The 26,923-nt window shown below is 37.3% G+C and overlaps 1 protein-coding gene across 2 annotated transcripts in view; it reads right to left on the bottom strand.

The window, feature by feature from the left end:
- The window catches only part of LOC113403777 (fibroblast growth factor 3), a 162,283-nt gene extending 137,639 nt beyond the window's left edge, over window positions 1-24,644 (bottom strand). For both annotated transcript variants that reach the window (XM_026644365.2, XM_026644366.2), the window contains exons 1-2: window positions 24,568-24,644; window positions 23,720-23,932 (exon numbers count right to left, since the gene is read on the bottom strand). The gene's annotated coding sequence lies outside the window, so the exon portion shown is untranslated. The remainder of the gene's footprint in view (window positions 1-23,719; window positions 23,933-24,567) is intronic.
- Between the last annotated feature and the right edge of the window lie 2,279 nt (window positions 24,645-26,923).

Raw genomic sequence — 26,923 nt, 5'->3', positions numbered from 1 at the left:
AAAAAGGTTTTCTATGTGAAAAATTTAACTGATAATCGTCACTGCATTGTATACGCACAATTCCTTGCTGTCAGGTGAAAACGGATCTTGCAAGAGGTGAGCTAGGGAAGAGTGTTATGTAATTCATAATTCAAAGCGAACGTAAAACATTTCAAATAGCTTATAAGTTATTGTTTTATATTTTACGGTAAAACATCAACAGGTTTTGTTATGTATGTTGACTCGGTGACCAGTCATATGGTGATTTACTGTCGCAACCACTGATCGACAAATTAAATGAATATAGGTTAAAGTACAATAAAATTCTATATCTCAAGTTATTAAGCACAAACATTAGGCCATACAATCACTACAATGTTGCCTAATTTGTTGGCATACATATTTGCAACAATGTTGTATAAAACGCGGACTGTTTGATAGCTTATTGTTTGAGTATAAACAAGTAAAACTTATATGCTATTACGTTGAAGTTCTCGCTGAAGATGAAGCACAAACACGCACAAATAATACACACGTGGGCATGACCGCACGCAACCTTACGTGTTTTATTAGTGGTAAAAAATTACTATTTATGTATTTAACACTTACACAAAACGGTTTTATAGCGATATCTCGTACTCTCAATAAGTTTGTTACCGTCGAATCCAATAATCAAATTTAATGATCTGTAATTGATCGCAACGTCAACAAGAATAAAGATGTCGGTTCGACGAGCGCCTGCCCGAAGTTCGCTCCCGTATGTTTCCACACCGGTCAGGCAGCGTTTATTTAGAGTGGCGTGCCTCGCCTCTCACATGTGACTTAGAAAACTAATAACAAACTACGTAGATCTGAAAGTGTAACATTGCAATTGTTTCATACTCTTTGAGTTTATTGGGAAAATGTCTAAAAATATGGTCATGTAGAACTTCTTGAAGAACGGTAGTAACCGTTCTTCAAGAAGTTGCACAAGAACAGGGACTGATTGCGTACTTCCCAGGATGTATCTTATTTTTATAAGTGAAAAAAACTTGTAACTAATATTGTACTTTAGTAATACATACTATGTAACTACAAACTACACATCGCGATTGTGTCGAAAGCAAAATAGTACTAAAAGCAAATTAAGTGGGTTTCCTTGGATCCGATTTATATTTATTTCATATATACTCGTATTATGTGACAAACAGGGTCTGCTTAAACGTATAAAATAAGCTTAGCTCACCTGGATCAGTTTAACATATCGAAGAGTTTTTACAACTCATTATTAAATGGAGAAGGAAAACTAATCTGAGCTGATATTTCAATGTTTCATTCTAATCGGTTCTGTGCGGGCTCGACCTGTCGCGAAATTAAATGTAGTTTATACACTAATACACACATACACACATAATATCTTTATCTTTACATAGTGTAAAACAAAGTCGCTTTCTCTGTCCCTATGTCTCTTTGTACGCTTAAATCTTTAAAACTACGCAACGGATTTTGATGCGGTTTTTTTTAATAGTTAGAGTGATTCGAGAGAAAGGTTTTTGTATATAATACATAGACAATATAGTTAAGTAACACTGATAATTTTAAAAGTTTCTAACGTGATGTCGTAAATTTATACATTTTTTGCGCTTACATTGTAAACGCTGGCTGAACCCTACTAGATAGATCAAAATAATGTACTACAGAATTGTACACTTCAAAAATGTCTACAAAAAAGTCCGCGATGGTATATGTCTATCTCTTAATGATAACCCACAATAAACAATTTTTTATCGTTTACTTTATATGAGAAATAGTGGCTTATTTTCGAAGCGATTTTAAGCAATATAGCATTAATCCTTATCCAATTAAGTAAATTGTGCATTCAATATAGATCAATATGGCCCTTTACAGCATGTAATTTAAATGAATATTTTCGAAGATATTACAGTTTTAAAACGCAGGGACATAGCGGTTTGTATTTCCTAATGAGTGAAAACTGTGTACGTTGTACCTATTTGTTATCACTACATAGTATAAAACAAAATTGCTTCCCGCTGACTGTCTTTTCCTGTCTATGCTTAAATCTTTAAAACTATGCAACGGATTTTGATGAGGTTTTTTTTAATAGATAGAGTGATTTAAAGAGAATGATTTTGTATGTATAATACGTGGACAATATAGTAGATAAACACTGATAATTTTAGAGGTTTCTTATATGATGTGGTAAAAAGACACATTTTTTGCGCATATATTGCAAACGCTGGCTGAACACTATGAGATAGATCAAAATAATGTACTACAGAATTGTACACCTCAAAAATGTCTACAAAAAAGTCCGCGATGGTATGTGTCTATCTGGAAGTGATAACCCACAATAACATGTTTTTGTCATTTATTTTTTACCACAAATATTGGCTAATTTTCGAAGCGATTTTAACCTATACAGCATTAATCCTTATCCAATGAAATACCTTAAATACATTGTTGATTTAATATTGATCTATATGGCCCTTTACAGCATATGATTTCAACGAATATTTTCGAAGATATTACAGATTTAAAAATTGCGGAACGTAGCGTTTGCGGTGGTACCGGCCGGCCGGGGCGGCGGGAGCGTGCTATAGGCGCGTCGGAGGCCGCGGTTCTCCCTGTAGCACTTTGAATTTAGCGGCGATTGCGCGATCGGACGCGGTTATTATCGGAGCTTTTTATGATACTTTTTATTTGGAAAAAAGTGCTGTAAAGGGTTGAAAAGGGGGATGTAAGGTTGTAAGTTGTTGAAAGTATTGTCATGTTTAGACTATTTGGAACTAGAAGCATAAAACTTATATTTTAGGTTGTACACTTATAAAATAACATATCATGACACTCACTCAGGAGGGAATTTTGGATATTCTACCCCTAAATGGGTGAAATAGGGGTTGTACGTTCGTATGGATTTTTTTTAATTAGAAACATGAAACTTTATTTATGGGCTACCGATTAAAAATGAGTAGAAACGTATTTAAGCGTTTCTTGATATTTTAGGCCTAAAGGGAAAAAGTAGGGGTTGACATTTCGTATACAGGTTAGTCTAGAAATCCATCATTTTTAAGTTAGAAGCATGAAATTTTATTTTTGGACTACCGATTAAAAATGAATTGATTCGCATTTAAGCGTTTCTGGATATTCTACCCTAAGGGCTGAAATACACACCAATGTGGTATACATAGAGGTATTACATTAACGTAACATTTAAGTTAATTTGTATATATATTCATATTCTACGCGGGCAAAGCCGCGGGTAACAGCTAGTAACGATATATACTGATTCAGTTTTGTTTATATGTCCTTGTAGTAATTGTTATTGTTTTAATAAAATAATCACTTATTAACTACTATGTCAAAACACTAAAGCTTCGCACAGACGCACAAAAACACAGAAACGTCATTTATGTAAGTATCGCCTTGCACCATCGGCAACAGTCCGTGTTAATAACCAAACATATCGAATGGAGCAAATAAAGTAACCGGACCACATTCTAAACACCCTTGAAAACCATATTAACTGCAAAGTCAAATGCACTTTCCGATTTGGCAGAGCTAACTGTGTGCGGTCGTAGCGTTAGCGGACGAGTTACGTTGCACTGATATGTGGCTATAATATTACTACTAGTAAGTACATTACTTACGAGCACATTGATATCGGTACTCAACGACTATATGACATACGCGTACTCGGATCGCCGTTGATGCGCAATTCGATTCTAACATTTTAATAGCTAATAATAAGACAGATTCGTGTCACGGTCGAAAAGTTTTGGAGGTCACAATCGCGTGCGAAATTTAAGTTTATAATAATTTAACCTAAGCATTTATACGAAGTTGGTTTAGAGTACAATCTCCTGATAAATACAATTAGGTTTTCTCTTTTGCCACTAATGAAGTGCTCGATAGATATTGCAAACGAGTATGATATCCGCTGCGCCCCGCCAGCACTCGGGCAGCAGGAATCACCAGCTCAGTCTCACATCCAGATTCGATTTTAGGTCGTCGCCGGCTTACATAACAATTGGATAATGACATACAGTGAAGCGCTGGTCTGCGTCTGATTTAGACACGCCGCGTCACTGCGCCGGCGCAGCGCTGCGTGCGTAACACCGGCTCGCTTTAAACTAATGCGTTCGCGGTGAACACAATCGTATGGAAACTATTGCTTAATAAGGAACTTGTCTTCACGAAACATGCCGAATACAGGCATAATAATAACGCTCGACAATCCAGACTGCGCGACACACACAACACATACGAGTATGACCTAGTAGTGCATTATGACCTTCACACAAAAAACAAAGTGCATTGATCAACGCGCTTTATGTGATGATCACATAAAATTATTATTAAAAAAAAAGAGCGGTACCCGCGATGTTATCTAAGCGAACTAAATATTAAAAACATGACTCTTGTTTTATTATTTCTGGATTTTTATTCAACTTCCGGTTTGTATTTTCCCCGTTAATATTCTCTAAAGCATTTAATCTTGAGTTTTTAACTTTTATTTAGGTAGTGCATACAGTTGGTAAAAAATATAATAATTACTGTTTATAAGAGTTTCTTTGTAACGAAATCAATAAAATATTTCAATGAAGTCAATTAAAAACTCAATAAAGGCTTCGACGCGTTTCCCAGCAACAGATTAAAGACTTCCTCCATTAGAACGTACAAGTTCGTCGGAATATATGAAGGCGATTCCGTGTCCGCTGCGCGGGAACCGTCGCAGGGAAGGTGAATTATACACGAGTAACGTGAACGAATCTGTTAATTAAGTTTTAATGCGATATTCCAATGTACTGCGACACATCTCACCTCTCACCTAACCTCGAATTCTTACAGGGAGACTGTGAGATCTACTTAAAAGCTACTTATTATTAGACTAATTACAGATTGGTCAATATGAAAGGAAAAAGAATCATTTCGATCAGCCTTAACAATACACAATTAAGTATTACATTAGACCTGAGCTCTCTGCTGGTCAGCTCATGTTGCACAAAATAATTATTATTATTTTAAAAAGCATCTTAGAATTTAAGGCCAATTATATCTTAAACAACCAAAATTTAACATCTAGACGTCGATGATCTTAAATTGAGGAAAACTGAAATGAAATATCCGTGTTGGACTAAGATATAAATAATTCATCTCGAAAGCACTACAAACTGGTGGCAACACACACAGCGTGCTATACCGAGGTCAACTAATACACCCAGTATTTTCCTAAGACAAGGTCTCGGTGGCACCGAGTTAGATTTGATCCTGATACGCGGCTCAACTCCCTATATACGTTGCTCGAGGGAAGTATTACAGGAATGCTCTCTGCAGACGCGAGCACAGAACGCCCGTTCCGTCCCAATACGCCTTAATCCGTATAGGAGCCGACTTATTTACAATTCGCAAAGAGTCCTATCTCTAAATAACTTATGTCAAGAAATATAACAACCAATTTATTAAAAGCTATGATATCGTTAAATACTTAAAATATTATAAATTTTATGTAACATTCCAGCGGTGTGGTTATTAACATAATATGATTATGTTCGAACATTTATTAATATCGGCAAGCTAAGCTTCATATAAGGCACTTGTTAAAACCGAAATCAAGTTTTAGAGCAAAACATAACAACTCGTACAAAAAATCTCTCAGCAAAAGTACCATTCATTAATGTTATCTGATAAACGCGTATCGTAAACATTCATTTATTACAAATTTTCGATTGAACCGCACCAAAGCGTGTTTAAAATCAACAAGGTCAGTCTGAGTAATTTGCGTTAATCAAATTTAGTTACGTACAGAATGAAAGATGAATATAATTAAAGAATATTTCTAAGCTGTAGTGAAGTGAGTGAATGGGCGAACAGGTGACCGAGAGGACGCAAATAATAAACTCATGAATGATGTAAAAAACATTCTAAGACGTCCACTCGCGTGTATTATTAATTAGCGCTGCTTTTGACACGATTAATGTTTGCTCCGAGTAGATTTTAAAACACACACTACTTAACTATTTGAAGTGTATGTCGTGTGTATTTCTTTTACATTAACTGTCTATACTTCTACTTTTAATTCAAATGTAACTCTGTCTGTCTGTCTGTCTATCTATAGCTCGGCCAAACCACAGAATCGAGTTTGATGGAATTTGCTATGAAGCAAGCTTAAACTCCAATAAAAGATATAGGCATACTTATAGCAAACGTTTTATGCCCAACACCTGACGCCGCGAGCTGTAGCTAATTTTATACAAAAATGATCAGAATTGTTTAAGGCTGTATATGTGGCTACATAGGCTATATATACTTTTTTAAGACGTTTCACACAATAACATCGTCGGCGTTATGATAGCCAGAACCTCTTGTTCTCATGGAATGATTAATACACGTGATTAATCACTTGAAACACATCGGAAGCGCTTTTCCGACACATGAACATGAAAACTTAATTAATCGTCGCGTCTCAGTAACACTTCCGTACGCGTCCACCGCGCCGCGGTGTCGGCCTTGTAGGTACGTGGGCCGTGGAGCTGCTAGTGACCCGAGGCTGAGCTCTCTTGCTTCTTAGCTCTAGCTTCTTTGCTTGCACAGACAGATAACAATATTATGTGTGTAGTTAGATGCACAGCACATATGGATACATATAAAAGCTGTATTTGTTTTTTTGGACCAATGAACGCTTCTTTATCTACGTTTTGTCATCATTCACGGTACTGTACAGCCGCGTATGTAAGTCGACATCTTGTTTCTTAATATTCAATGAACACTATATCTCCATTAATATTATGTTGGTATCTCAAGAAACAGTAACTTCACAATGGTGAACCGTTTGACCCAAGTGGGTACTAACACGCTGCGGCGCCAGCTGCAGGGGGCCTCCAAGATCGCTAATTACCGGGGAATCATTTCGGTTAATACCTAATGACCGATAACTTTTAACTGCAATGATCTATGATCTGTCCAAATGCCGAAGAGCATTCCAGAAATACGCGATAATTATAAACGTCCACATTCTAAATACACACTCGTGCGTATTTCAATATTACTTCATTTATACTACTACACTACACTATATCCGCGCGCGTGTGTGTGTGTGTGTGTGTGCGTGTGTACGTAATTTATGGAAAATCTTACGTTTTAAGCAGTAAATGTGAATTACAAAGACAAATATTGGCGTACAAAGATCTATTAATTAAAAAACATTGTGACCGGGCTCGAGGTGTCGAATTGAATTCGAGCTAATTTCATTTAAAATTTAATCAGGACCGGAGGGCAGTCGGCGTTCTGTCTCCAGCTCCGAGATCTGCGTGGAGGAAGGCGCGAGCACTGCTCGTAATAAATAAAATTGAAAAATGAGCACAATCGGCGTTTGAAAGTGAAAGCAAAGTGATGGCTGTTAACGATTTAAAATCTATAGAGGCGACCTCCTTCGGAAATACATGATTTAAGTATTGTGACTTTCGACAGCTCAGTTCCAGCGAGTTAACTTACAGAAGCTTCTCAACCGAAAAATTATTTTAACATTCTTAATTCATACTCGAATGAAATAAAATATTTTTTGCCAAAATAATATTCGCTTTGGAATATCGTGTTATACATACATGGTCTGACGAATTAAGTTTTATTAATATGCAATATTTATATTTTTGATTTATTTAAATTGAAAGGATTTTAATAGAAAACACGGTGATTGTCCGTAAAAGCGGTCATTGGAAACCTGTGAAGATTGATGTGCGTTTTACGATCAGTTTAAACAGATAGCCGATAAGGTCCCGCTATGTTTCGGCATGTTACGATACGTGGACGACTCGTGGATATGGTTCAGAACTGTTAAAGCCTGCACCGGTCAGCCAGATCTGACGGTTCGAGTTAATCTAACAAAAGTAAACCTCCCAGCAATATTAATATCACCCTCGTTTAATGTCACAGAAAATAATTGAGCCCATGTGACATTTACTAATTTATATCGGAACGAACTCTTGCATTGCTATCTGACGGGGCTGACGTGCTTTACGAGACAAACGTACAACGCTGTCAATTTAAAAATAAGACTCGTTTAACAGAAAAACGCAATTACTTTTTTTAAAGTTCTCACTGGGATCCGCGAAGAATATCTGGGTACCAGTACTCATGAGTTGTAAGTTCAATGAGGCAGTTACTATAAAATAAACAGTTTTCTTGTGTTGAGTTTACTCGGATTAATGGTTTTCTTGTTACGAAACGATAAACGTATTAAATATATTTTAGACTACTTTAAAAGGTATCCAAAAATATGGCTTTCAGTAACATTTAGTATTTTCCAAAACATTTAGACGTCCCGTTTGCGTAATCTTTTACTCCGCGACTGACATGATAATGCTTTGGATTTGATGTTATCACTCTTGGTTTTAGAATGGAACTAGCGAGACAATTATTCAATTTCTATACACCAGTGACCCAGCACAGACTCAATATTAGTGATAAATTCAAATAAACCACCAGCATCCGAAATTTAACTTCGCAACGGACGAAAGTAATCTCCGGTCAAATCATAGGTCTTGGCGGAGTGTGACCTGTTTCAGAGCACTCGTGTGTCTCAAGTACAGTAACAGGAATATCACATTGTTGAGGTTAAAGTTCACAAACATTTACATCGTACAGGATTTGAATATATCTTTATAGAAACGTCGAAGATACATCAGGCTCGTTCGGAATGTCAATCTATTCGTAAATACAATCGGCCGTGCATCAGCTCGCGACAGAACCAGGATTTATTGAATGAGCTGTTACGTGATGTCTGTCAGCCATCAAGAATCAATTAGGAAGAATCCTAAATTTCTATTTTGCAATTACAATATTTTTTATTCAGAACAAAAAGCGCGGTTAGGCACTAGTTCAACCATTCTGGTTTGTAGGGTGGGTGAACCAGTGTAATTACACGATACGCAACATGTTACTTGGTGTCCATGGGCACCAGTGGTCACTTACTATCGTTTCTAAATATATGTTGCCGATTTTACAGAGCGTAAGCTGAATTTTGTTTAAACATAATCAAATAAAGCGGCCCGATCCCCTCTCCGCGACCCAGTGGAGTGCGCCAGCGATGCGTGCTATTTACGACATGTTAAATATAAATTACATCGACACGCCATCTCATTTGAACTATGACAATTTGAACGTGAAACACTTCGAACTACGATATCAACAACAAGCTACTCTTGTACACGGAGGCTCCGAACGCCCGTCGGCATGCCGACGTTATGCCGACTGAGCCGACGGGGCCGACGGGACCGACTTCTTGAGAAAGATTTGACTGCACACCAGAGTGGCTCCCGCCTTCGACTTCGACGACGTAACGACATTCTGTTTGTCATCAACACCGTGAGTACTTAAATATTGATGTGTCCCATTATCGGTACTTCTGCATTTTTATACCAAGAGTTAACAAAATCTATTTAATATATTTTTACCATTTGAAGTTTAATGTTCACATTACACACACGCTACGTCACGTGTCCGATGCGCGATGAAGTAATCAAGGTTCGTCGGACGAGTGAAGTCTTTCATGACAAATCCAATGCGTTTACTCTGAGCTTAATTGTAAAAGTATATTTTCGGAGGTTTGAATCGAAGTCTACTTATGAGAATTCAATTCCTATCGCGATGGAGTACTCGAAGTATTGAATGGATCATTAATTATAATATTTTAATTGTATTTTATAATTTTTAAACGGAGGCAAGTGATTGGGGTGGGTGTAACGAAACAATCGTTCCGCCGGGCGGACTTAGAACGAGACGAAGGAGCATTTGTATACGTTGTTAGTACTCGATCGTCTCGTCTGGCCATCGTTTTAAAATTGTGAGTTTTATCAAATCGTCAGACAGATGGCCGCGTCTCAAAAAAGGAAGTCGTTGCAGTGTCTGATGTATACCACTTTGCAGTATAAATTCAGTTGCTAAAAGAAACAGTTCGACATATTAAAAATTAAAAAATACAGTTAAATAAGATTACGTGACTTTAGGTAATAAGTGAAATTACTACTCGCGGTACGAGTAAGTACGACGCGCCCGGATTGTACCCGTCCCCGGCGATACCGATCGTCGCCGGCTCTTCGACTCGTTACGTGTAATCGGCCACGACGATGAGTAGCGGCGAGACGAAATGTTGCGAATGTCTTTTAAAACCATCAGTTACTGATAATATACGTCATGCAAATGCTGAATTTGTTTCTTTGTAATTAGCGGCTCCGAGCTCGCCGACGGTTACGTTAAGAGTTCACAGTAATACACTCGGATCGCCTCGCAATCGCCGACCGTTAATATAATTTTACTGAAGCGTATGCTTTAGATACATAAGGCTCATTGCGAGAAACTCGATATCCAGAAAAGGCTTTTTATAAAACCATCAATGTTGTTTGCACGGGTGAGTTATGATAGGATAATATCAATCTTAACTTACAGTCCGGTGACACTTGTACACCACGTCAGAAATATTGTTACGATATTCGAGCACTGCAGATTAGAAATGCTTTACAGAAACGAGTTTCGTCAAAATATATTCGATTAAAAGAGATAAGCGTAAATAGACATTATAGAAGGAGATTTATTTAAAAATACAATAAAAAACAATATATATTTTACTAATTTTTAATAAAAATATAGATCAAGGAAATATGTGTCGGAGTCATACGGAGCATGCTCTTAGATTTCATTGAATTAGTGACTGATCACAGAACTTAAGTACACTTTATGAAATCGCGAGCGATTAAAATGTCGCGTCCAATTGGTGATGCAATATGCGCTTTCCTGCAACGAAACACCGGAGCGTAATTGAGATCGCATATCGCGCAGGGGTCAACGATAGTTTAAAATCCTACACTTTCCCATCGACGTAAAAGGCGTTATGCACATATTGTGAACAATCGGACGAGATGTACAAACAGATACTACATCCGAAACACTGGTGCTCCTGCCGATGGCTATCTCAAAGGGCCGGGTCAGAGATTAATGATAGAGTTACGTACAAATAAAGTATCGAAGCGATGTTTCAATGAGATGCAGTTAGCGCGTTGATCACCTCAATTTTATCTTATTTAGCAGTGATATGTCGTACTGTGATTATTTGTAGGAATTAATTTAACACCAAATAGGATTAACATGGATCGTCATGGACCCGGGGAGTGGAGAGGTTTCACCGAATTTCCAGCGTCGAATAGTATCCATTTAAATACTAATTACTACAATAACGTCCAAAACTCTGCCTATAGAGATATACACAGCCGGCGTACCAAATTATTCGACAAAACCTGTATCACGAGTGGAATCGAATCTAGTATTGGTACAGAAGGTCGGTTCACTTCGTCACATGACCGACAGCAATTATAACAAACATAATTACAAACGCCCGGAACTAAAACTTACATATATTTATTTTAAAATAATAAAATATAGTTTTAATGGATTCTGTAATCTGTCACTTAAACGTAAATGTTTTCGAACAGAGTCAGAAGAAACAGATCATTATCGAAAATTGACAGGAAATACAACTTTTTATATACTTAGAAAATTTGGAATAAATTTAATTTGCTTGAAAATAATGAAATATGATTAACGATAATAATCTTGGCCATAAATTGAAATTTGTTACTTTATAAGTATATAAATTTGAGTTCGTGTTCATTTGTCAGAAATTGATTGTAAGGTCATCGACTCGTAGATAGGTAAAATAAAAGCCTACAAAAAGGTACGGAACCCACCTGTCGATAACTTACATGAATATAACCCTTAATACCGATTTCCAAATTTTTTACATCAGAATTGACGGATTCTATGCAGACATTCATCCCTTAGGAGATGAATGCTGTAAACTACCCTCTCAGTGCTCACCAATATTTTTAATGGAATTCCTGTGCTCACTTACATGCAGTTACTCTCCGGTTAGGCTGTGCGTGTCAGTCAGTCATTTCACAATTTTATTAAGTAGTAATGTTTTGTGATGTACTACGTAGGATATATGAACCGGTAGTTTATTAAGTAATATGAAATAAAGTAAGTACGATTAAAAAGTGTTTTTCGGCATGTTTCGTCGTTTTTAGTTCAGATTTGTTTTAATTTTAGTGTAAGAATTAATATCAATTACTTAACTCTATACAAGTAAGTTGTAATCGCATAAATAATGAGTGTAACGTTGACGCTTACAAAGCGGACTGAAACATGCTTGGAAAAAGTCAAATTTTAATAAAAATGACCCAGTTTAGAGCAAACACACGCCGGAGACGTCGTCGAACAGGTTTCGCGTATTATTAAAGTTAATCGACGGAACGTCAATGTCAGTTTTCCTGCAGTACTTTTATTGCGGCAAAATCTGAGCGGAACGCAGAATGATGCCGTACACCTAACTTTTTTAAACAACACCAGCCTTTTTTAACTGATCTATAAATATTTTTAAATTTAGGATGTGAACCGATGGCTCGATGGATAACACAGACGAAGAAGACGACGAATACCTTTGTACGTTAATAAGTTCTACTAATAATACTTCGACGATCCGGTTCCGGTCCAATAAGAAGACAGCAAAACCTAGTCTTGTTCATGGTTGTTTAGTGTTTAGGTAATTATATATATATATGCGAGCCAGATATAAGATAAGTATTAGAAGCTACTATCAGAACACTGATCTCGTGCAAAATAATATTTCTCGATGTCGTAATGACACAAGTTCGCAACTCGCTGTTTGATTTTAATTTGTTCTTAAGATAATAAACATTTTTTTCAAACGAAACCATTAATCGTCTAGGCTACAATCAAAATTAGGTACACCAACTCAATAGAACAGTGGATCGAAAACACCTCAATTAGTTCTCGTGTTTGATTCCTGTTAGCGTTACTCTCAGGTTGAAAGAATTATTGACAATATTATATCGTTCGTAAGTAAAGTACTTGACAATACTTTGTACGAGTAATTAAGCTTCATCTACCGCGCTTTAATTATTAGCATATATACATATCCCGTATCTACACGGGCAATAGCAGCTCCAAAATCTGTATAAACGGTCAAGTCGTCGCGAACGTCTCCCAGCAATCTCGGCGCATCCCTTGCCGCTTTTAATGACTTTGTAATGTGTTTCCTAAAGCAAGTCTCTTGTAAATTATCAGAGGAACATATCTGTCCATTCGTACAGGGGCTCATGTTTGCTCGCGGCGTCTCCGTAACTCCAAAACGGCCCACAAAACATAATTAACCTTCAACGCGGCGCGACGGTTCCGTGAACATAACGAATATTTGTCTTAATAATTTCGTCACACTTTAACGAGTTTCTTAGATCGTTCGGAATGAGAGAATTCGTTTTTTATCACTATATACAAATATAGAAACGCACGTTTCTGTTGTCTTTTTAAATCATCATCATTATAATCTTTAATAAAAATACAAATATTTTATTGTTGTAATGTATCGAGTGCTGATAGTTGACACATGCAAGTTTCATCATGATGTTTTGCCCTCTGGAGGCGGCCCAGAGGCAGTAATACATGGACCTTAATCGGATTAAAATTCGGGCAAGCACCACTAACTTTTAAAATTGCTAAACATTTCAACCGTAATTATTTTAAGCTATGTTATGCCAGAATAGTAACAACAATGAATCCACATCGTGGTAAGCTTATGTCGAACTTGGGGGGTTGTGAGTCAGTTTTATAAAGTATAAAAATTATTATAAATGATTAGAATCGCTGTCTTTCACAGCCGGGCCCGGTAGTGCGTCGTGTGTATCAAATCAAATTACCTGACAGAATGTGTTCGTATATAAACGAATCCCCTTATTATGTTTAATGCACATTAATATGCATTTAAATGATCCTCAAGATCGTTTAAATGTCTTACTTTATCATGGGCGTTTACTTAGGGACGTGACGAGAGTGTGTGCACTCATTTATGCAATATCAAAATCGGAAGCGTCAAAGAAAGCGATGCAAATCGAGACATTATAGAAAAAAGATTAAGGCCGCTTGACGTCAGTGAGGGAACAATCGTTCCTCTGTAAACATTGTGAACATTTAATTTTCAACTTATAATTTTAAAAATAATAAAAAGTGAGGGATGTTTAACGCGTAAAGATGCAAATAATGTTTTTTACACCGCGGTTTGTTATATTTCTACCGATCGGCTGCTCGGTGGATATCCTGTCGCGACTAACACTTACGTACACCACGTTTACGGACACCATTACGTGCGGAATTCTTCTATAAATTGAGATTGTAGATTGATTTGATTGATTGGAGATTGCTCTCAGTGAGAATCAGTAAGCCTCGCCTTCCAGATCTTGTGATGTCGCTCTGGCGTTCATCACTGAATCGGTGAGCCGAATGGACAAATGTAATTTCGTAATAACTTCTGTTTAACTGTTCTGCCTTAACGTATGCGTTATACGAAAGTATTCCCTACGTTTTATCTAAAGTACTCAGTCAGGGACCCTCGAGTCTGATAACCCGCGTACTGTGGCAGCCGCAGTCGCTCGGTTTCTTCCACTGCCTAAAACATTCACGACCTACTTTCATGCGACACGCACGAATTGTAAACGTAATCAATAACATATTCATTTAAACTTAAAGTCGCTAGAGTCGCTCTGCTGCTGCGGCCGCTCAATTAACGCTCGGACGAATAATTTGTTTATCGTTAGAATTACTTTATAAGACACGAAACTCGTCGGAGAGTTTCATCAGCGAGCTAATTCTATATATTTATAGGTATAGCTTTACTCGTAGACGTTTAAAAACTATACTTCCAACTTTGATCGCACAAATATTCAACACGAGACTGAGAAATCAGATCGTTAACTTATAAATAAATCTAATACTTATAGACACAAAAATGATCATAATATAGCGGTTCGTCTCTTTATAAATAACGTTACAACTGAATTGTATATTATGGGCTCATTCGCAAGGTCACTGGACTGTTGGCAAGTGAATGCGACTTAACTTTGATCCGACACGACATTGGGAACTCCTGAGGAAGAAAACCCGAAGTCGACCACGATACGCACAGGCGGAACCGCGCGTCGCTGCAGTAGAAATACTTCCTAAAGTTTATTCAAATTTATTGGTTAACGTTTGTTTAAATTAATCTCATTAACATATTTAAACAACTTTCTATGCCCTTATACTGTTTTAAAACCTTTCTGTAATTACGAATTTGAATGATTTAGTATTAAAGGTCAGTTGGAAAAACAGATTTATCTTTTAGTACCTACTATGAGAAACGAGATGACGCAGTTGTTTGAATACGTACATTTCAACCGAAGATTGCGGGTTTAAGGCCGGGCAAGCACCACTGTACTAAACTTCAGGAGTTATATTTGCGTTATATATCACATTTCGGTGCGAAACAATATCGTCAGGTTCCTGCGCTTCGGATTAATTTCTGCCACACGTGTTTCCAAAATGTAATTATCAAAAAACCTTATTAAAGTATCTACACGATTATATAAGATTTTAGTAGTATTCAATAGAGACTAAAATTATCGTTTTCTCATACACATATTCAGATGGAGTTTTGATCTCCAATTGCGTTCGTGTGAACTTCACACTTGAACAGTGAGTTTTTCACTTAGTTCGGAACATTTCATAATCAAATTAGAGTCGATGTGTACGTTGATTCCGTTCATAATCTACCATTATCTAAGTTCCCGTGGAAACTGTACAGGCAGACAGGTAGCTAGTTATAGCTCCTTATTCGCTTCAATGAATACCGCTAATATTACTAAAACGATTTTGATATGACGTTAGGAAAAGCATTCAACGCGTTTCAAGTTGGAGACGATTATTAAGATATTCGTTGTGAAAAGTGAAGCTTGACGTTTCTTTTATTTTGATTACAATATGAATACTTCGTGAAAACTCGTTTGACAGAAGTAGTTTCGATGTAGTGGTAATGCATGAACCAATTCGATATGTAAGTACATGAAATGCAGTGTAAGTGGGCCGTCCAAAGCGCCGCGACTGAATAACGGATGCTTATCTTCAATGCAATTTTAAAACACACAGTCATATAAACTGAATGTTCACGCGCAGAATAGGATGAATGGGATGTGCCCGCAATTCAAACAAATTCAAACACGCGTGTGGTCACAGTAGCATTTCAATTGTAATCGTGTCTGTTTGCGAGGATACCGAAACAAGGGAATATGAGGTATGATTGATGTCCTGCATTGAGGTTGCAAAGGCTTGTATAATGACGCTACTCAGTTGACAGATTACGTTTAAAGATAGAGATTATTATCCAACTAACATAAATGAACCGCTAGTCAGTTTTCCACGTCCGATTAGACCGTTTTAATCTGTTTAGTAATTAAAATTTATAAATTACATGGCGTATTTAAAAGCTCTCCCTATGAGCCTACTTCAATAAAGAACATTTTGATTTTGATTAAAAATTATATAATTAAACAGTAATTGGATTAATTTAAGCAATAATTTATCAATAAAGCCCTCGATCCATCACAGATCATACAACTGCGGCTCAGGTCGTGTGACTTCCTGTTCTAGACAAAACTTGGAATTCATTTTTTTATAAATAGTAATAATGGTGTATCAATAGAATTTCACGTCGGCGCCTGCTTTGAGGTTTTATATAGAAGGTAATGTTCATTCCAATACCGCTTATTTACACAAACTGTACTCTACATATATATCTGTAATTAGTAAACGTACTATATATATTTAGTGCTCCTCTACGTTTGGTCTTTGTGTTGGATCTACATCTACAGGTGTTTACCGGAAGGAGATCGCAACAACCGCTTCGGAGCTGAGTACAGGCGAGGGAGCGATGCGATGCCCTCCGTCCGAGTCAGCTCCGAAATGGTATCGGACAATCATTATCCTAAAACGCATAAGTCCGCCGACGCAGGCCCACACTTTTCTCACGCTGGCCCGCGCCTGTGCCGGCGCGCGGCGTTATTTCGCAACGGGTGTAAATGACCGATCGTAATGATTTTTTTAAGTCGTGTCGGTGCGACATTTTAGCACCGCGATATTGAGGTTAATTGACTTTTGAGTATTGCTTTTGGCGCGTGCTTTATAATTTCAAAGTATAATACGGAATCTTTTTAAGTCTATTTCTGGCCAGCTTCAACACGGCCGGCGTGACTAATTATTATAGCTTACAACGTATTGATTCATAATTACAATGTATTGAGTCCATTGAGGGTTTCAAATTGTATTTCTATAGAGAACAATAATTACACCAGCGAGCATTTTAGGAATCCCACTTATCTAAGATGACTTATCTAAGGCTGATTACTATCTAGTAATCAGTTAGTTTAAAGTATCAATTTAAAGAATGACTCTCCTGGTTTTGTATTTTGTAGCAAATATTAAAAAGCCTGTTATTTATAACATTCTATCGAAATAACTTTATAAGTTAGAAATTTCACCGGCGCATTAAAACAGCTACTTTTACTGTCAACATTCTCAATAGTCGCCATTAAAGATTTATTACTGGGTTATAGTATTAAATATATCCAATTAGCGCGTTCTACTGAACCTGTATTGATGTCTAGAGCGAGCTGCTCGCGGGACGCGATTATGAAACTAAATAACTGGAATGGCATGTAAAAATATTATATTTTAACTAACGATTGCCCGCAACTATCGCCACTCGGGCTCCGCGTCTCGGTTGCGCGTTATGTTCACTTCATTTACTATGTATCCGAAAACATGTAGTTTGTGGACTCTTCTCCTTTAATCTCTATCGAACCGCTCCATTAACACGAGCGTGCACTGCCTTATCGATAATTTAAGTTTATCAAATATTGGTGACAATAACCGGCTACAGATATGGAATCATATTATTCTCTGCATGACTGTACTTTCCACAGTATGAGGTAGATATCGTAAATATCATTCTGCAGCGCATTGACAATATAAAGTCTCTTATATTAATGTATTTCGACTTTTGTTAGTTTGCTTTCTGATAAAAATAAATAAACCTTAAAACTAGAGAGTTAAGTCGACGTAACGAAGTCACTCTTGATGTTGACACACGAAATCCCGGAAATGTATCATCTCTACTTGAAATTCAAATATATCTTTCCTTGTCTACGTCTCTTTTGTATTTAAAAGACAAATTAATTCCAGATTAGAGAGCTGTATCAGCGGTTATCTAACATCTACTAGTATTAATGTAGGGCTAGATTAGATACAGGCGATACTCGGTGAGATATCCGGAACATCTCCCGCCTACCACGACCGGGTTTTTAACGACAATAATAAACGATGGCTGTTTCTGATAATTGATGTTTTTGGATTTTAAGTTACAAATTGCACTCGTAAACGTTTGATAAGAATTAAGCCTTATACATTCCCTTTGTAACGCGATACGTCGAGTCTACGGCTCCCAATCGCGTATCAGCTGGACAGCTTTTGGATGTAACTTAATAGATTCGTTCGGAACCCAATCAAACGGGTGAGTTCCATCCGAGCCCAAGCCCTGCCACCGGTATTTCATGAGTTCTAAACGGCGTGTATATGAGGTCGACTCATTGAGCCCCACTAATTTTCCCATCCTGTAACCGAACAGAGTCAGTTGACCTAAATACTAATTAGCTCGCTAACACCGGGATCATCTGCGTCACTTCTCTTTTGATACAGATACACATTCCGATACAAGTCTTTCTCCCGAACTACTTGGTAACTAATAGTCCCTCCCCCTCCGAAACACCTCAATGCGTTCACATCAGTAGTAGCGAGTCGAGGTGCGAGTATACGCCAGCGTCAATATTTGCTTTAAGATATATATAAAAATCTGAGATGCAGTCTTACAACATTTTTCAGTAAGCCTTACTTCCGCTACGTTTTCGGTACAGATAATAAAACGGGACTACAGATAAGTAATTGATATCGTACCGCTATCTCGCTCTGTGTACTCCTTCCGCTTATCATAATCAAATCAGTGCTACATAGATACAGGAGGCGTAGTCTGGTGCCTTATCAGAAGTAAACATTTTTAAACTTTTGCAAAATTTGTCTATCACCCTGAAACGCATCGGAAGAAAAAGATTGATGTGTAAATGTTCCACGTTTTTCACAGAATTATACGACAACTACTGACTCAGGCAGTAGAGTCACCTCTGATTTCAAAAGGATCCTGCGGAGCGGCGCGAGACGACTCGTTCATGACAAATTTCGTCTCGCCGTCAGTACTATATTTAGTACAACGAAAAATTTTCATCGAGGTCATTGTTTCGTCTGAAGGAACATTACATAACTTCACGCACGTTGTAAAAATCGTACATCAAAGTATCAAATATTTTGCGGAAAATAAACACACGCGAACTTTTATGAATGCGGCTGCCAGCTCTGATATGCAATGGTGATTGTATTCTGTTATGTACACTGTGCTTACTATCGTGAAAATGATCGTGAAAATCTACTGGTTAAGACTGTCTCTTTACTTTTGGTTACAATGTGGCGTAAGTCTCGAGTGTCGCCGTGGGCTGGCGAAGGTACGCCCTGCGTTTGGACCCATCCTTGTTAGCCTCTGTTACTCCACTACTGTGGACTTCTTAACTGATTACATTTCGTCAAAAATCTACACAAACGTCTCCAGCGTCCAAAAACACAAAATCACACTTATCTATTTGGGAAATAAACAAATATATTAACACATTTATGAATTCACGTGTAACAGCATTTTTAAGTACCTGAATAGTATTGTAATACCATTTGCCACAAAAACCTTTTAATAGACTCACAATTCCCTAGCGGATAATTATCAACGTAAGAACGGAAGGCAGACAATGCGAGAAGCTTCAATGGATCCGTCTTTATGGGCAGCAACTATGGATGCGAAAACCAGTATTTTTTAAAATAGATTAATACCATAATCTGAATATAATTATATTATGATTAATCAAACGATTTCAATAAAATGTAATCGCTAATAAATGTATATAATATCTAAATTTGATCAATGTCTGTGCACAAACAAAAGAAACGAGCCGTGGTCGGAAGCTGTACTAGCTGTACAATGAACTAAAAACGGCGTTCAGAACGGTACACCACTGGCATTTGAAATAAAGACAATCACAAAAACTTTAGCAAACGATTTTAAATCAATAATTATACTTGCGACTGTTTTATTTCACGCATAACCTTATATATCTTGGACAGTATACATTATGATTCAAAATGATTTGGTGCAAAGTTAGTCGCGCGGTTTAACTGGTCATGTCACTACACGAATAGTAACAGTAAAGCGTCATATCACAGCACTACTTGAACTATAAATGTCTATGTATATTTGCAGTCACAACGAACGAAACTAGAATTAGCCTACGACAAAAAACTGGCGATACAAAATTTAGCATTGGAGGATATAGGCATTTGGATAGACAAGAAATACCTGTTTTTATTATCTTATTTTATACAGCATAGCTTCAAACACGTGTTGAATTAAACCTCTATGAAATTTATTCGGATTAAGTCCAACTCCGAACTCTACAATAGTATTAATGTATAATAGTTTTGTATTTCAATGATAATTTTAAACATGATGTTGAAAACGCCGTTTCCGTCAACCGACACGTTTTTATTACGTTAACACAAGACATTACACAGCAATTAACATCGGTATCAGTAATTTTGCAGGATTTACGAAGTTATTACACATTAAGATAAAAAGTCCCGCGGGTTAGTATCCGTTACTGCAGAGCGTTGGTGACAGGTGGTCGAGCACAGGTCGTGACGTTGGTGTATTCGCACTGAGCAAACACCATCACAGCCATGGCGGCGGGCTGGGAACGCTCATTTAACTTAAGAGTTCTTAGGTAGTATGACATTACTATAACTTTTATTTCTTCAATTGTTTTTCAAAGTAATTAAATAGTAACGGTCAGCTATGTGCTCGGTTCAAATCCAGGATATCCTCGTTCGAGATGACAGTACATAATTATTATTATAATTAATTACTATGAAATAATATACATACATTTAGAATAATTCAGATGAAAAATTAAAACGAGGTCTTAAAACTTGTCTTTTGAAAAATTCCTTACTAGATCTCTTGTCAGTATTAACAGTGTTGCTATACTCATAGTCTAGGTCTGGTTTAGAGTTGTTAGAAACTCTTAATAACCGACAAACAAAAAACTGCTAACACTTCCGATTCAATTTGGCCCTCGGCAGAAGGAGGCCTCTTAAAAACTGAATATTATCAACAAATCGTTTTAAAAACTCGAGGATAAATGACCCATATTCCTGAAACTGCTTTTCGTGATTCCGTACTTGTCATTTTAACTGTCTGTTATCGCAAACAACGGCATTTTGTCAAATAAATAAATTGTAAAACTTTAATGTATTTTAAGTATTTTTATAAATAACGGAAACAGAACGGAAAAAGACGAGCACAAACAAACCCGTGATGGTACGTAGTCGCCACCGTCCACAACCATTTTAAACACGTCTAACGTTGTTTTGTAATATATAAATATATCACACATAAACGCACAAATCTCACGACGCAAATCTTTTATTACTTACTTCAATTTGTGAAGAAAAAAAACGATTTCAATAGTCAGCTTGTTTTACACAAAGGCAATTTGATTTTTTCACATTGATTAAGTTTGTCGAGAGTCGTGACCGACTTCACAATGACTGTCGATAACAACTATAAAAATATAATTCTTAGAAGCAGAATCATGTAATTAACATTATGAAATATACGTGACAACGTAACGCCGTAATCTATCCAAGTAGACCAGTACCGCCGGCCGTTGCTCAGGTGTGCACGGGTTCGATCAACTTCAAGGATCACGTTTTCTAACGCCTGTTTTCCCTAAAATCGAGACTATACTGTAATATATGTATAAATAACTATGACAATAATTATGTATTTCAGCGAAGGCGAAGCCACAGCCCGGGGTTGCCTCGTGTCATCGTTACGCGCAAAACGGTTCCGACCCTAAGCATGATCTGTTGAATCTATTCAATGTTTTTGATAAACTGGCACAACCTGAGGGAAACGTTCGAATCATATTCCACTACGGATTAAGTACAAGTATTAAGCTCTTTATAAATCAGTGCCGGGTTAAAATCCACTGAGCCTTGTCGGATCTTCAGAGCATCCTCGCTTTGAAAACGTAAAATATTTTACAAGCTAAGTGTTGAAATAATCTATATTTTAGAGGAAGCCTGACTAATTGAATTAAAACCCAGGGTCGACTGATAATACAGCATAATATTACTAAACGCACAGTTTAGAAAATACACAATTATTGAATTGTATAAAATAAATATTGTGAAATATATCAATTACTAATTACAATCGTATTATCGGTAAATAAAAATTATTATTAATTGCTAATCCACAAAACGACTCATCGAAGTCAGTCATATTCGATGCCTGACTTTCTACACCTCGATGACATCGTTGTTAAGTACAAAAAAGTGTCTCTCTCTCTTCCTTTCGTCTCTGTCTCCAGTCACATCAAGTAACCCCCTCTTGCTCATTTCATACTTTAGATATTCATACCTTGTAAGTATCAGTTGCACACTTCATCGTATTAAAATAACAACTACACCTACTTCTAAAATAAGCACTCTGAACAGGGAGATAGATAAATGAAAAATGAATATTTTCATGCAAGTATTCATACAATAAAATTAAAATGAAATTATACGTGTTTAGATGTAATCGACTATTTTATACTAACCTTGTGAGAAATGAATTGGTTAAATTCTGCCTGTAGTAAATAAAGTTTATATGGGTTAAAACTATTGTACCTAACGTGCAACATTACCTATGTATATTACGCAATTTATTCCATTTTATTAATGAGTATCACAACTCACAGGTATAGAGTACGACACGTATAAATTTATTTATTGCAAATTAAAGTTATTAGTTAATTGTTGATGTTAGTACTGTATGTGATATCACTCGAATTTTCAGTCTTGCTGAAGATAGCTCGAGGTGGTGTGATCAAACCTGACGTGTAAGATTCGAACCTGCGACTTTCTCATACTTATTCGGCCCTCTTGCCGATGAGCTATTATTTTCTTTAAGTTCCTCTCCAAATAAACCTTTACTTTTCATGCCGTTTGATAATTCAAGTTCTCTTTTATTAATATAGATTACGTATTATAGAGGACATAAATTCACTTAACACTTTTTTATATTTTAAATAAGAAAATAATACGATGTGATGGCGGATATGATGTTAAATAAAAACATAAACATTTAATTCACAAACATTTAAAATAATATTTTTATAATAAAAAAGTAAGATTAATAACGTAAACCGGTTACAACAATAAATATATTTTCTTTGATAAATGTGAGTGACCTCGTTGATAACACTGACAATTGTTATTTCAAAGATGGATAACGTCATTAAATTAAATTCAGGTATTTTAATCACATTCCGCTTATATTTAAATAAACAAAATAAATATCAAACTCATTAGAAATCCAAAAAAAAATCTTATTTGCATTACACGACATTATACTGTGAGCTGCAAAATATAAACAAAAAGTGTGTTTGGAATTTATATCGTTCGTACTTTGTGACAATCGATAATCAACATCTAACGCTCGTTCTGCACCTGCAGAGGTCCCACCGAATCTCAGACATCACAGAACAGATTTCAGTGCCACTGCCACCGAGCACACACAGCCGATCTGCGAGCGTGTCAGCCCAGTTTGAACTTTGTCGAACACGTGGACACAGTCACGTAAAGGTTATTAATGAACATAATGACTAACTTGTGTGCGGAGGTCGCCTGCGAAGTCAGATGCGCTTTCGAAATACCGTTTAGAGGCAGATATTTTTCAAAACCGCGTCTCGGCCACACCGTGTCACTTTCTTGCTTCACCGACTGTATCGTATCACTGCGGTTCGTGTAACTCTAACTCAGCACTCGTATCGTAAACATCACATAGGAAAGGTAACAGATATTAATATCATTTCCCTGAGAGCTGAAAATCTCACACGTACACTCACTGACACTCCACCACAATATATTATAGCGCGCAGCGACAAACCGCACGATCGAGAGGCGGCTCGGTAGAAGGCGAAAGACGAAATCAAAATCCACAGGCGCGATAACAAAACGCCGAAAACGTTTACTCGAATAATTAGTTAGAACGGGGAGCGGATTAACTCAAACTCGCGACTCGCCACTCCGGCGCAGGGCGCATCTGAGAGTTACGTCGGCGCGAAAAGAAATTTTGCGAGGCAATTATCAGATTACTGTCGTCAGGCCAAAACCTTAACTTTTTTCGGCGAACTTTTTGCCCGAAGCGTTTCGTACGCGGCCACCGCGTGCGACTCGTTAAAACGAAATCGGTCCAAATCTGACTCGGCGCCGGTCGCCGGTCGCCGGTAGCCGGAGACCGATCGCCGCGTGGAAACGTATGCCTATGCGAAATTTTCACCAAACACTTTTCCACGCGGCCTTCGCTGCATTGTTATGCAACGGAACGTTTTCCGAACGCGGGAATTTTGATTTTCGAATTTCGTTGGAAATCACTACGGCACGACGGATGACTTAATTCGGCATTAATGGATTTGCGTATAATATTTTGTGGTGTGAGTGGTACACTTCAGTTACCGAAAGCAGTTCGTCGTGAGCGTGTTTGGTCGCGCTCGCCGGAGACATAACGTGACCGACCCGGGCCGATTCTCGCGCGATACTGAGCGCCGGCCGCCGCGCGCGTGGCGGTCCGTCAGCTAACAGCTAACCGCTTACCGCTTAACTATTTCACTTCCTGAAAACGACATTTTTTAGATTTCTGTAAAGTTTTGTGAAAGAAGAGTTTTGGATCTCGAGGTTTGGGCTCACTTATTATTTAAAAGAAACTATTGAGTGAACTATGTCTTATTTAATAAAATATATATTCTCTATTACGATATTTTCATTACGTAGGTACTTATCTTCACACAAACACAAAACCGATGAGCTTGTACGTAGAAAATTGAAACCTGGGTTACAGAGCGCAAGGGTTCTCGACAAAATCGAATCTACTAATCTGAGCTTCAGAGTTCCTCGCCGATTGTAAATTTAAATTATTTATTTAAATCGTGTCGATCCAAAAGTGGTCATAAGGGCCCAATTGAAGAAGTGTACTTTGATTGAAGTAACGAGGCAATTTTTAATATTATTAAATTTGAGTTCCATCAAATATTCGTTTTGAGAACTGTTCTATTGCACGCGTATGACGAAGACGAGAGCCCATCCTTGTAGATATGCTTCATAATTTTTTATTCATCAGATATTGCGGCCCCCTCGCCCAAAGACATCGGCGCTGTGAGAAGTATAACGATTCCTCGTGCTGTCGATGAGCAGCCGACCATACAACTGTTAGGTTCGTAACTGGCCCACGGTTGGGCTACGGTCTCCTCTCCTTGTAATGTAATGCAATTACACATAATTATCAAAATTAGAAAGTAACTGTGTGTACCTTCGTTGGAGCTTATAATTTTATTTTGTTTTATATATTATAAAGTATAGTTTACGGCACGTGTAGGCGTCGGTACATGCGAGTAAGCACTACTCGTAAACGTTGATCAGCTGCGAGCGGGGAGTGCAGCGACGGCGCTGAGGGCAGCAGTTTGTTCCCGTTTAGTCCCGACCTTAGTACTCGTACGTTACTAAGTTCTGCGGTCTCGGTACAGTTAGGTTTTATTCTCGAAGATGTTTCAAATATTATGTTTCGTTTATTATTTATATTTTATTAAACCTTTAACATATCTGGGAAATATTACCTTAAGTTAATATGGTATTTTTATTTATTGTAAATCTTATTTACATATAAAACCACCACTTTGTCAGTCTACCTGTATGTTTGTGCAGAACACATGAAATCCAAACTTAGTGGTTTTTGTGAATAATGAAAATGACGATTTTAAGTGGATGTTTACTTATTATGACAATAACGCGTGTATGCATGTGCCGGTAACAGCGCACTTAAACCGCACAGAACAACTACCTACACGGCGTCGAATCGTAAAACAACGCTCGATAAGAAAACGCGATTAGAAAATTCGTTGTTAGAGTGTGGTTCGGTCTAAAACACGCGCAATCATTTTAAATACGATTCATTACGAAACCGCAAATTACGAAAATGTTTTATAGAGAATCATTATTGTTACATTATATACTGGTTGTTAGATCAAATAAATTGTTTTGTTGATACCTTTTTTGGAGTACTTTTAATTATGAATTTTTACAACCTATTCTCTGAACTGCGACTAAGTACTTAATCTTAGAAAAGTGACCTCTTAAGTAACGGTCCGTAGCAGAATATACGTGTTTGTATGGTACGCAAGAGCAGTTGATGGAATAGAGCTGTTGGATATTGTTTGAAAATTAAAGCTATGTTGAAACATTGCTTCCCAAATACGAAAAGAAAAGGCGAAAAGAATGGGGGAGTACCGGGGATACGTCCAGCCGAACTGCTAATTGATGTTCGATGGACAAGATTCCTCATCCATATACATCCAGGAGCCACGGCCGTGTCGAGTTCGCTCGCCACGGCGCAGCGGCACATTATTGATGATTCTTAATGCTTCCATATACACGCCGACGTCTTGAGACCCCGAACGCGTGCTACGGGGTTTTATACAAAATACTCAATTTAAAACGATAGAGAATTTTCTAACGTAACGTATTATAATCTCTGTGCGTTTTATTTGTCGTTTTATTTATTTATTAAAACAAATGAGACCTCTTCAATCAAATAATACTTTGTCCATACATATACTTTGTCCTCATGTATGAGGTACATACGTTTACACACGATAGGGATGTTTGAGGGTTGAAATAAATCGAAAAATGGATTAAAACCAGGAACAGGACCCATAAAGAGAGGGGTGGCTCTTTTGAAGGCACTTTTGATAAAATACTGACAATTACAAAATGAATTCTGTATGACCCGGTGCTGCCGAACTCAATCGCCTCAACAAGA

This window comes from Vanessa tameamea, chromosome 20 (assembly GCF_037043105.1).
Source record: "Vanessa tameamea isolate UH-Manoa-2023 chromosome 20, ilVanTame1 primary haplotype, whole genome shotgun sequence".
In the NCBI taxonomy this organism is placed as follows: Eukaryota; Metazoa; Arthropoda; class Insecta; order Lepidoptera; family Nymphalidae; genus Vanessa; species Vanessa tameamea.
This window is presented reverse-complemented; position numbering and strand designations above follow the sequence as displayed.